Source organism: Pogona vitticeps, chromosome 5 (genome assembly GCF_051106095.1).
Source record: "Pogona vitticeps strain Pit_001003342236 chromosome 5, PviZW2.1, whole genome shotgun sequence".
In the NCBI taxonomy this organism is placed as follows: Eukaryota; Metazoa; Chordata; class Lepidosauria; order Squamata; family Agamidae; genus Pogona; species Pogona vitticeps.
In genome coordinates this window covers 133378895-133389514 of record NC_135787.1, presented here as the reverse complement: position 1 = coordinate 133389514, position 10620 = coordinate 133378895, and the positions used below count along the sequence as shown (strand labels likewise).

The following is a 10620-nucleotide window of genomic DNA, read 5'->3' as shown; positions in this document are numbered from 1 at the left end:
GTTTCCTCCCAGAAAAAAAGGGAGGGGTGGGTTCTGAGTCATGAGTCAAGTCGGAGTCACTGAGTGGGGGTGGACTCAAGTCAAGTCACCAGTGGGACGTAAGTCCAACTTAATGAGCAAGTGGCTCATTATCCTTACTGCGAACCACTTGCTGCCTGGAAGTAGATAAGTAACCAGGACAGCTGCAGCTCCTTCTTATCCCGGCTACTGCTCCTCTTCCTTACAGGCCAGAAGCCAGAAGGATAAACACAGACAGTTCCACCAATGATTAATGGGACAACAGACTTTTAAATATTGCACATATTGTTTCTAATACAAGCACTTATAAAGCCTGCAGAGGTCAAGTCTGGTCTTATTCATGTAGAGGAGGAGGAATACGTCAAAGATACGACTCCTGAGATGACAGATGTGCATCCTTTAAAATGAAAGGAAAATGCTTCTTAAGAAATATTGTTTCCATCCTATGCAAATTTACGAAAATCTAACTTTGCAGGTGCTGTCAATTTAAAATGTCACTAATTGGTTGCAAGCAGACCTATAAACATTGTACCTTGTATCATTCCGGTGTTTCTCTTTTCTGTTGAAATGATAAGTTACTTTTTTGGATTATGATTTCCAGAATATTCCAGGCACTATGATCTTTTGCCATCCTGGCTGGGGTGTTTTGGGAGCTCTTAGACAAGTTTTCTCGCCTTTGCTCTTTTTTCACTACGAAGTCTAACAAAAACATTGTCGAGGCAAACTCTTCACAAACCATTACAACCACAGAGTTCTGGCTTTTTTTTTCTTTTTAAAATCCAATTCTACAAGTGTTTCACTTCCTATCTGTGGCTGGAACCACATGAATTTCAACCGTGTCAACAGGCTCAGGGATGTTTATTGCTTAGGCAATCTGAGGCCTCAAATTAATGTCTTTGTCACCATGTTCAATTAAAGATTAAAGGAATGCCTGATGAAATATAATGGACCTAACTTTTTCCAGATATATGTCTTTTGAAGATAACTGAGACACTCTCAACATAACATTTAGCACCCCTCCCATACCCAATTCCTACCTTGGTGCCAGCATTGTGCGTTAGGCGTCTTTAACATAATTTTAAAGATATCAGTAAAAAATGACTTACTCTGAGTTGCCCAGTCATATTTGTTTTGGGTTAAGTCTCTGCTTGTACATCCCTAAGGAGCATAATTGAAGTCACGGAAGCTGATGAAGTGAATTTGGTGGTTGATAAGTAGAAAGTACTTAGATTTGGGGGCATGTGTAGCCTTTCATGTACAAAGTTCTCATTTTCACATACCCCAGGCTACTGGCTTTCCTGATTTGCAGTTAATTAGGATTCTGATTTGGGTTGAAAAATTCCAATACCTACTTGTATTTTATATGCATTTCAGATCATGCCGGCTGAAGCAAATAATTGCAGCTGTCGTCAATAAATCAGTGCACTCCAAAAGAGCTACTTGAGGTCTCACCCTCCACATATACACACCCTGTTTTGTCAATAGCAAGTAAATCATGTTCTGTGGATAGTGTACAAGAATGCCATCACTTAAGCATAAATGACAAATGGCCTTTTCAATATTAAACAAAACTGAACTTCCCTCCTTTAGCAAGGCTTCAAAGTCTCCTACATGCTCTATCAATATCTCACATTTTAATTTCATGTTTCCTTGTGCATGTGTCACTTCTGTCAGCTGAAAGTTCTAGAAGAAAAAGCAAGGTCCTCTCAATTTTTGAAAAATGGCTTCAGCTAACCAGATTCAGAGCTGTAGTCGGTATCAGTGAAAGCTGCGTAAGTAAAAAATAGATTAAACATTTTTGATTATTTTCAATATCCTTGTTTTATTTTTAAAGTTACATATGACCCAGGAATCTTATAAAGACAGAAGTGAATATGAATTCTAACAGCTGTTAAAGGCTAAATAAGAATATTGGTGAATTTTATGTTTATTTCTTGAATCACTGTGATAAGAAGGAAACAAAGAAATAGACACCAATAAATGAGATCAAACAGGCATCGTCTATTAAGACTCTTGCACTGTTTTTAAGATTATTATAAAAAGATAGCATATTGGTTGTTGCAAGGACCAGGGATAGTACCTTGCAAGGGCAGCCCAAGGTTTAAAAGGAGGCAGAATCTATCTAAAATGTTGGGGAAGGTGAGTCTGTGTTTGAGCCCTGAAGTATCCATGATGTGAGGACCAGCCAGCCGAGATGTTTCTCTACCACAACTCAGCAATTATCCATCTCCCGTGAAGGCATAGGTGGATGAAATATTTTCCAGGTGGGTGGCAACAGCCAATGTCTATGCACTCCATGGGAATCATGTGATTAGAGCAATACATGGTGTATGGGCTTTTTAATTCTACAAGTGGCTGGAACCCCATTAATTTCTACTTTGTACTCAGAAGAGAAAGAATTTATATTAGACACCTCTAATGCTGGAGCGAGAGGACTGGGATAGTGCTCTTTTGCTGTAAGCAGGGATTTTCTTTTTGCAGATATAGATTTCTCAGGAGATAGATAAGGTGGCCAGGCATTCCCATTTCTTTAAGAACTTAATTCCTCCTCACTTTCTGTCATCAGGGTGATATCATTTGCATATCTGAGGTTGTTGATATTTCTTCCGACAATCTTAATTCCGGTTTGGGATTCTTCCAGTCTGGCCTTTTGCATGATGTAGTCTACCTATAAGTTAAATAAGCAGGGAGACAATATACAGCCTTGTTGTACTCCTTTCCCAATTTTGAACCAATCAGTTGTTCCATATCCAGTTCTAACTGTTGCTTTCTGTCCCACATATATATTCAGCGCGTGTTAGCAATTTAGTCTCTACAACGGAGAAATACACACTCACAAATGCAAGAGTAGGTGATCGTGCTTATCAGATCACTAAAAATAAAAGAAATACAGTGGTGCCTCGCTTAACGAGTGCACCGTATAGCGATGTTTCCGTATAGCGATCCCTTTTTCGGGATCGCTATACGGAAACATACCCGATCTTCGCAATGGGGAAAACCCGCATTGCAAAGATCGGGTATTGCGGCGGCCATTTTGGAGCTGCCGAACAGCTGATCGGCGGTTCCAAAATGGCCGCCGGAAGCCCGGAAATGGCTGCCGGCAGCCGTTTTCGCGCCCTGCCCTCGCTTAGCGAAGGCGCGAAAATGGCTGCCGGCACCTGGAATCCTCGCTGAACGGGTAAGTAACAAAGGTATTGGAACGCATTAAATGAAGTTTAATGCGTTCCAATACATTTCCCCTACCTGTTTAGCGATGATTCCGTATAGCGAGGGTTAATCCGGAACGGATTAACCTCGCTATACGGGGCACCACTGTAGCAAGTACAGAAATTGATGTTATCTGTAAATGTCTGGAATTTTTACACCCTGGCTCCTAAGACCAAAAGGCTGCAAAATACTCTGTGATCCCACCCCCCACTATATCACATTGTTTATTTGCAACAACATTTCCTTTATCTCTTAAAATTGTCTTTTCAGTTTGTTTCTGTGACTTTTCTCTCTAAATATTTATCTCTCCTGTCTATATTCTCTCTAAATATTTATCTCTCCTGTCTTTGTGTGTGTGTACACACACACACACACACACACACACACACACATATTTTGCAGTGTGGCTAGCCTATGCTATGCATGCTCAGTCATAATAAATAGCTGGTTTTCCCATTTGAAAGGCCTTTTTTTAGGATCCATATTTCAGCCCCTGCAGCCTGGATTCTTTAAAAAAAAAAAAATGAGGGCCATGCAACAATTTTCTTTCAAGATAAACAAGTTTGGTCTTTTCAATTTATGTGATTTGTTTTAAATCTGCGGACATTTAAGATCTGCATGGGGTATCAAATTATGCTTCTGCATGGGGTATCAAATTATTTTTAAAACCCTCAAAAAACCTTTGCTCAGACTTACCCAAATTTGGAACAGATCACCTGCAAACTGCTACTACTGTGCCAAATTTAGTGATGATCTGAAGCCCAGTTTAAATGTTATAATTTTTTGTTTGAGCTGGCCTCATTTTTAATTTTGCTTTATACAATGTTGCCAGCACAAGATCATTACTGTACTCTTGTGCAGCAATAGTAAATTCATACCGTAGGGATCCTGAGAAGGAAAAACAGGGGAGAGGGAGAATTATAAGTAAATACTGTATTAAATTAACAAACATAATATATGTGTAGAACACAGAAAGCTTTTGATAGAAAAACAGAGAAATTCTGGCTCTCTCTTCATCCCTTGCCACATAAATCCTGATTAAGCAGAGCTAAAATCTTGCCTCAAAAGCAGAAAACCTCCTTTTTAAAATTAATCCAGATATGAGCTGGAGTGATAAATTCCTAATCAAACTAACTATACACCCAAATGCTCAAGACAGACAGCAACTGATGCACTTCATGTGAAAAATCCTGCCCTCAAAAAAAGGGGGGGAGAGAGAAAAAGAAAAGCAATGAAAGGAAGGAAGGATAGTTAAGTATCAGAACATTGGTGGGGGGTGCTGAATGAAATACATGTGGATGCATGTGCACAGAATAGGCCTTGAACATTTCAGCCATAGACCATGATCTAAAATGAGGCCCGTTTTTCACTAACTCTCTCTGTGTGTATGTGTGCTGATGCATGCGTATTAAGAACAAAAACAGAAGCAACAATAGGAAACACGAGTGTTCAGCCCTCTACCACCCGACTACCCAAAGAACAAGCTTACCATATGGGCCTCGGATGTTTTTCTTGCACTGTAGCATTCTTGGAACATATAGGCACAAAAGAAGTAGACTCTTTGTTGTGAAATGCTAAAAGCTACATTACTCTACCACTGACACATAGCCATTTCCAAAGTAGCAGTGCAATGGGAACTGCAACATGGGATCATATGAATATTGCCTAAACAATCTCCTAAGGATGGGGCCATTTAAGGTCACATTTCAGAACATGACTGAATATAGAAAGTTATTTATTAAGCATATAAAGCCCAATGTTAATTGCATATAATATTATATTTGATGCACTTGAGGGACTGCCTTGGACTGAACATGAGTACAGTGGTGCCCCGCATAACGAGCGATTCATTTAACGCCGAATCCGCATAACGACACATTTTTTGCGATGTTTCTAATGGCAAAACATCGCTTTGCGATGATCTGTAAGCGTTTTGCTTACCGATTTTCACATAGCGATGTTTTTTTAACAGCTGATCGGCAGTTCCAAAATGGCCACCGGATAAAGAAAATGGCTGCTCACTGTGTTTTCGCGCCCTTTCCTCGCTTACCGGGCAGTGAAAATGGTGGCCACATGGAGGATCTTCACATAACGGTGAGTTTTTTGCCCATAGGAACACATTAAACATGTTTTAATGTGTTCCTATGGGCTTTTTTGCCCCGCATAGCGACGAATCCACATAGTGACAATTTTTTCAGAACAGATTATCGTCGCTATGCGGGGCACCACTGTATATGACATATAATGCATTTTATTGATCCTAATGTATATGAAGTTATATGCAGAATACATCATGCAAAAGGCTGGACTGGATGAATCCCAAGCCAGAATTAAGATTGCCAGAAGAAATCTCAACAACTCCAGATATGCAGATGATACCACTCTGATGGCAGAAAGTGAGGTGGAATTAAAGAAACTCTTAATGAGGGTGAAATAGGAGAGTGCAAAAAATGGTCTGAAGCTCAACATCAAAAAAATGAAGATCATGGCTACTGGTCCCATCACCTCCTGGCAAATAGAAGGGGAAGATATGGAGGCAGTGACAGATTTTACTTTCTTGGGCTCCATGATCACTGCAGATGGTGAAAGCAGCCACAAAATTAAAAGACGTCTGCTTCTTGGGAGGGAAGCAATGACAAACCTAGACAACATCTTAAAAGGCAGAGACATCACCTTGCCGACAAAGGTCAGAACAGTCCAAGCTATGGTTTTTCCAAACCATAGCGATGCATGAAAGTGAGAGCTGGACCATAAAGAAGGCTGACCGGCGAAGAATTGATGCTTTTGAATTGTGGTGCTGGAGAAGACTCTTGAGGGTCCCCTGGACTGCAAGGAGAACAAACCTATCCATTCTAAAGGAAAACAACCCTGAGTGCTCACTGGAAGGACAGATCCTGAAGCCGAGGATCCGGTACTTTGGCCATCTCACGAGAAGAGAAGACTCCCTGGAAAAGACCCTGATGTTGGGAAAGTGTGAAGGCAAGAGGAGAAGTGGACAACAGAGGGTGAGATGGTTGGGCAGTATCATCGAAGCTACCAACTTGAATTTTACCCAGCTCCAGGAGGCAGTAGAAGACAGGAGGGCCTGGCGTGCTCCATTCCATGGGGTCACGAAGAGTCAGATACAACTTAACGACTAAACAACAACAACAATGTATATTATTGATACTAACTGTGGTGTAGTGGATGGAGTGACAGTCTTGGACTCAGGAGACCTGGGTTCAAATATGAGCTCTGCCATGGAAATTCATTGGGGAGGTGCAAGTGGTAGAACCACTCTTTATATAGTGCACTTATATTGAAATCCCTGTCAGGGTCATTCCAACTTGATAGCACATAGTAACAAGAAGATGCATACACAGGGTAGAGGAGTGGTTCTTTGAAATAACAATGTGCAAGACAGGAAAACATCTTCTATCCAGCTAGCATTTGTCTGGCAGATGGTCAGAACTTGTCCTTAATGGAACCCTACTAAATGGCCTGGATTTGGGAGTGACATTGCATTACGGCAAATTACCGCCCCTTTTAATGTTATCATTTCATGTGATGGGTTACCTCTCTCAGGTAACCCCAGAACAAAACTGTAAAGAAGTGTTCATATGTGGTTTCTCATGAGAAAGCTGCCAGCTTCTCCTGTGCTTCTGAAATACTTGTTTTTTGTGAGTTTTGTTAGGCCGGGACAACCTCCAGTAACACTCCCTTTGGCTTAAAATCATAACACAGAAAGTGGCAGGTAGGACCGAGGCTGAACCTCTGTGGGAAGCTCCTGAACCATAATTTTGCTTTCATCCTGAAAAGTGTTAGGCTGCTTTAGGGGGAAAAGGGGGGGGGAGGAGGGGGCAGGAAGAGAGAAAGAGAAAGAAGTAATTCAGACTCACCTTCTTGCCTGTCTGAATCAAAACTCCAGGGTCTTGGCTGCCTTTTGACTCAATTGCTCCCTTGGCATAGGTATGTACTTGAGCAAATAGGAAATATAATGAGAAACTGGCTTCCTCGTGGTATTTCCAATTGGAAATAACATAAGGAAAAAATGCTTTATCACATTATTCCCAAATGGAAATCCTCTAAGAAAACTTGTTTCTCATAACATTTCCTGTTTGCTTAAAGAGGGATATATGACAAAGAGCCTTTTCAATATGTATCGCTGCTATGGGTGAGTAACTCAGTCAACTATTGCCGTAGCTGGCGGCTGGGGCAGAGAAAGTCCAAAATAAACACTTGTGTAAATTAAAAATAATCAAAGGACCAGGTGGCACAATGGGTTAGTTCACTGCCCTTTCTTCTTACACATATCTCAACTCAGATGCACATCTGGGTTGGATCATAGCATAAACAAAATGAGCTCTGAGTTGGAAGTCCCAATGGACAGAGGTAAAAATCATCTAGTGGCCAGCACTAGAATAAAAATGCTTTGCAAATGCTGTTCAGTTAAGGAATTCATGGCCTAGTTCTTGCATCTTCAGTGCCCATCTTCTGCATAGCTTTCACTAAAGTTCCCCATAGCAGCTTTTAGCAGGAGACTTTAGCTGGATAGCTCAATGAGGTAGGTTGCAGAACCCAAGGCTTGGGAGTTCAATATTCCATTGTGCTTCCCAGGATAAAAGTTGTAACAGTTTTAATTTTAAGAGGAATGCCTTCTTTCTTTTTGCAGTAACGGTAATTTGTAGTTTGTTTTTAAGTCACAGTGATGTGGCCTCATGAAGTGCTGGAGGAGGACTATCACATCTGCTGCTTCATGTTGCTGTCTCTTGCTGTGTTCCGTGTATTAAGGTGATGACAAGCAGAGTGAATGGATGTGAATCTTGCTGCTTCGGTCTCTGTCCAAGAAGCAGAGAAATAAGAAACCAATTTTTCTCTCTAAGATTTTTCTGCAGTCGTATAATACAGAAGAGAAATCTCACAGGACATCTTGCTGACTTTTAGCCATTCTTTTGAGCATTTCTGAAAATGTGCAAAAATTGAAAATGCTTATCCTGTGAAGGAACTGGCAACTCCTGTACGGGATTCGGCATTGCTTTTGACAGAATGGCCAGTTTCTCCATGGTTTTTTTTTTTTTTGTACATTTCTTTCACAATATCTGAACTGGGGAAAAGTAAACAGGAAAATGAGCAAACAAAAAGCATATTGCAAGATGCCAGGATATCCCACGCAGTTGGGGAAAGTCTTGTCAGTATTTCTCTGCATGAGGAAACTTGAAAAAAAGGGGAAAGCAAGACATTCAACCACAAATTGTCACAACCCTAGTTTGTAATCTGCACATCAGCTTGTAGCATTCAGATCTTTTTTTAAAAAAAATAATGCATATTGACTATTCAGCTAATTTACATAAATGTGAAAGTTTTTTTTAAAAAAAATGCCATTCGAATGGCAACTCGGACTTGGAGCGGTACTGTTTGAATGGGAAATTGGCCATGATGGACATAGATGAGATGTCTTTTAGGCAATGTCTGAAAATAATAGAAAACTGAAATGTTGATATCATAATGTCTCAAAACAAATCTATGATGAAGCCATCTTTGAATGCTATGTAATACTGGTCACTGCACCTTAGATATATACAGCTGATCGAGTCAGGAAAAATGCAGACAAAGGAAACCAAAATGATCAAAGGGACTAAAGGAACTCCCATAGAAAGAAAGGTCAAAACATTTTGGCCAGCATCCTTTTTATGTTCTGCTCAAGCAGTGGTCTTCCCTGTGAGTGGTTGTACATTTACTGCACTTGCATGAAGAGATCTCCAACATCTTTGTGCACAAGCACAAAGCTCAATTGCATAAGGGCAAGCCAGGGATCACATGGAGCCCTAGGCTGGCAAGCAGTTACACTCCAACAGGATACTGGCCTTTGGATTTTGAATAGAAAAAGCTGAGTAATGACAGAGTTGCATCAAGTTACAGTTTTGAAAGTGGGTTGGGAGATGTTTCTTATTTATTTATTTATTTGATTTGTATCCCACCCATCTGGTCTGATCTTTCTCTCTCTTGTTGTAACAACTAGGATAAATGATGGACTAGTACCACCAATGTAGTGATGGCCACCAATTATAGTGGTGTCTCGCTTAACGACGATAATCCATTCCAGGAAAATTGCTCTTAAGCGAAAACATCGTAAAGCGAAATTTAAAAAACCATTGAAACGCACTGAAAACCCCTCAATGCATTCCAATGGGCTAAAAACTCACCGTCCATACGGCGGCATTTTCGGTGCCTGTATAGCGAGGAATCCGTCCCTAAGCACAGCGGGGAGCCATTTTAAGTACCCGGTGGCCATTTTGAAATCCCAACGATCAGCTGTTTTTGATCGTCGTAAAAGAGAAAATCGGTTCCCGAAGCAGGGAACTGATCATCGCTAAGCAAAATTCCCCCATTTAGACCATTGTTTTGCGATTGCAATTGCGATCGCAAAAACATCATCGTAAAGCGGATTCATTGTAATGCAGGGCAATCGTTAAGCGGGGCACAGCTGCAGAATAGTTTTGAAGAGGAGCTAATGATGGCTAGATATTACCCCCAGTATCAAAGACAATATGATCCTGTGTATTTGCCACTGGAGAACATGACTTAGGAAGGGTACTACTGCACCCATCTTGTTTCTGTGGCCTTTCTACAGACATGGGCATTTGAAAATCCTTCCCCTGTCATGCCCTATTTGAAGGTTTGTCATCAGGGGCCTCCATTGGAAAGAATGGAGGCAGATAAAGAGTTTTAGGCCCTTGCTGGCAACCTTTCTCCAGAACCTCTCAAGGATGAGGAAGGGTCTGACCTCTTCAGAGGATGAGGGAGCCTCTAAGGTGACCACCAAGTCCCGCAAACTGAAAGTATCTCAGAGGGCAGGACAGCTGGGCCAAGCTATGATGGAGCACAAGGATCAAGCAGAAGACATCTTGGCTGTAGAAGGTTATCTGAGTGGCTGCAGCTGTGGAAGGGAGTCACTCACATGCCTCAGCTAAGTTAAACCCACTGCTCAAGCTTCAACTCAATGCTGAGAACAAGACCAAACTTTAACCACTTTATTCCCTGCTGTTAGAATTCCTTGTGGCTCTGCATGATTGGTCTCCTGATGGCCCAACACAGGTTGACTTCATTTCTGGGCCCCCTTTGTTTAGGCTGCTGACTCAGTATGGCTTTGATACTACAGTGTGAATTCGGCCTGAATGCGGATTATTCTACTAATTGTCCACTGCACCCTTTGCTAGTATTGCCCTGACCCTAACCCTGTACTGACCTGTACTGGCCTTGGACTCTCCTTTTAACCACCCTGACCAAGACTACTTCTCATTCTGTGTACCTACTTCCTGGACTGATGAGCACCAGGACATCACCCCCCCCCCCCGCATGGGACCTTCAGCAAGACTGTGGTGCATGCGAAAGTTTTAAAGTGTTCCTCCTAATAAA

General features: G+C 41.4%; 1 long non-coding RNA gene across 1 annotated transcript in view; it reads right to left on the bottom strand.

Annotated features, from left to right (window-relative positions):
- Positions 1–1835: 1835 nt before the first annotated feature.
- LOC140707387 (uncharacterized) overlaps positions 1836–10620 on the bottom strand; it is a 59363-nt gene continuing 50578 nt past the window's right edge. The window contains exons 5-6 of the long non-coding RNA XR_013536959.1: positions 7104–8417; positions 1836–2686 (exon numbers count right to left, since the gene is read on the bottom strand). This is a non-coding gene — a long non-coding RNA (uncharacterized LOC140707387). The remainder of the gene's footprint in view (positions 2687–7103; positions 8418–10620) is intronic.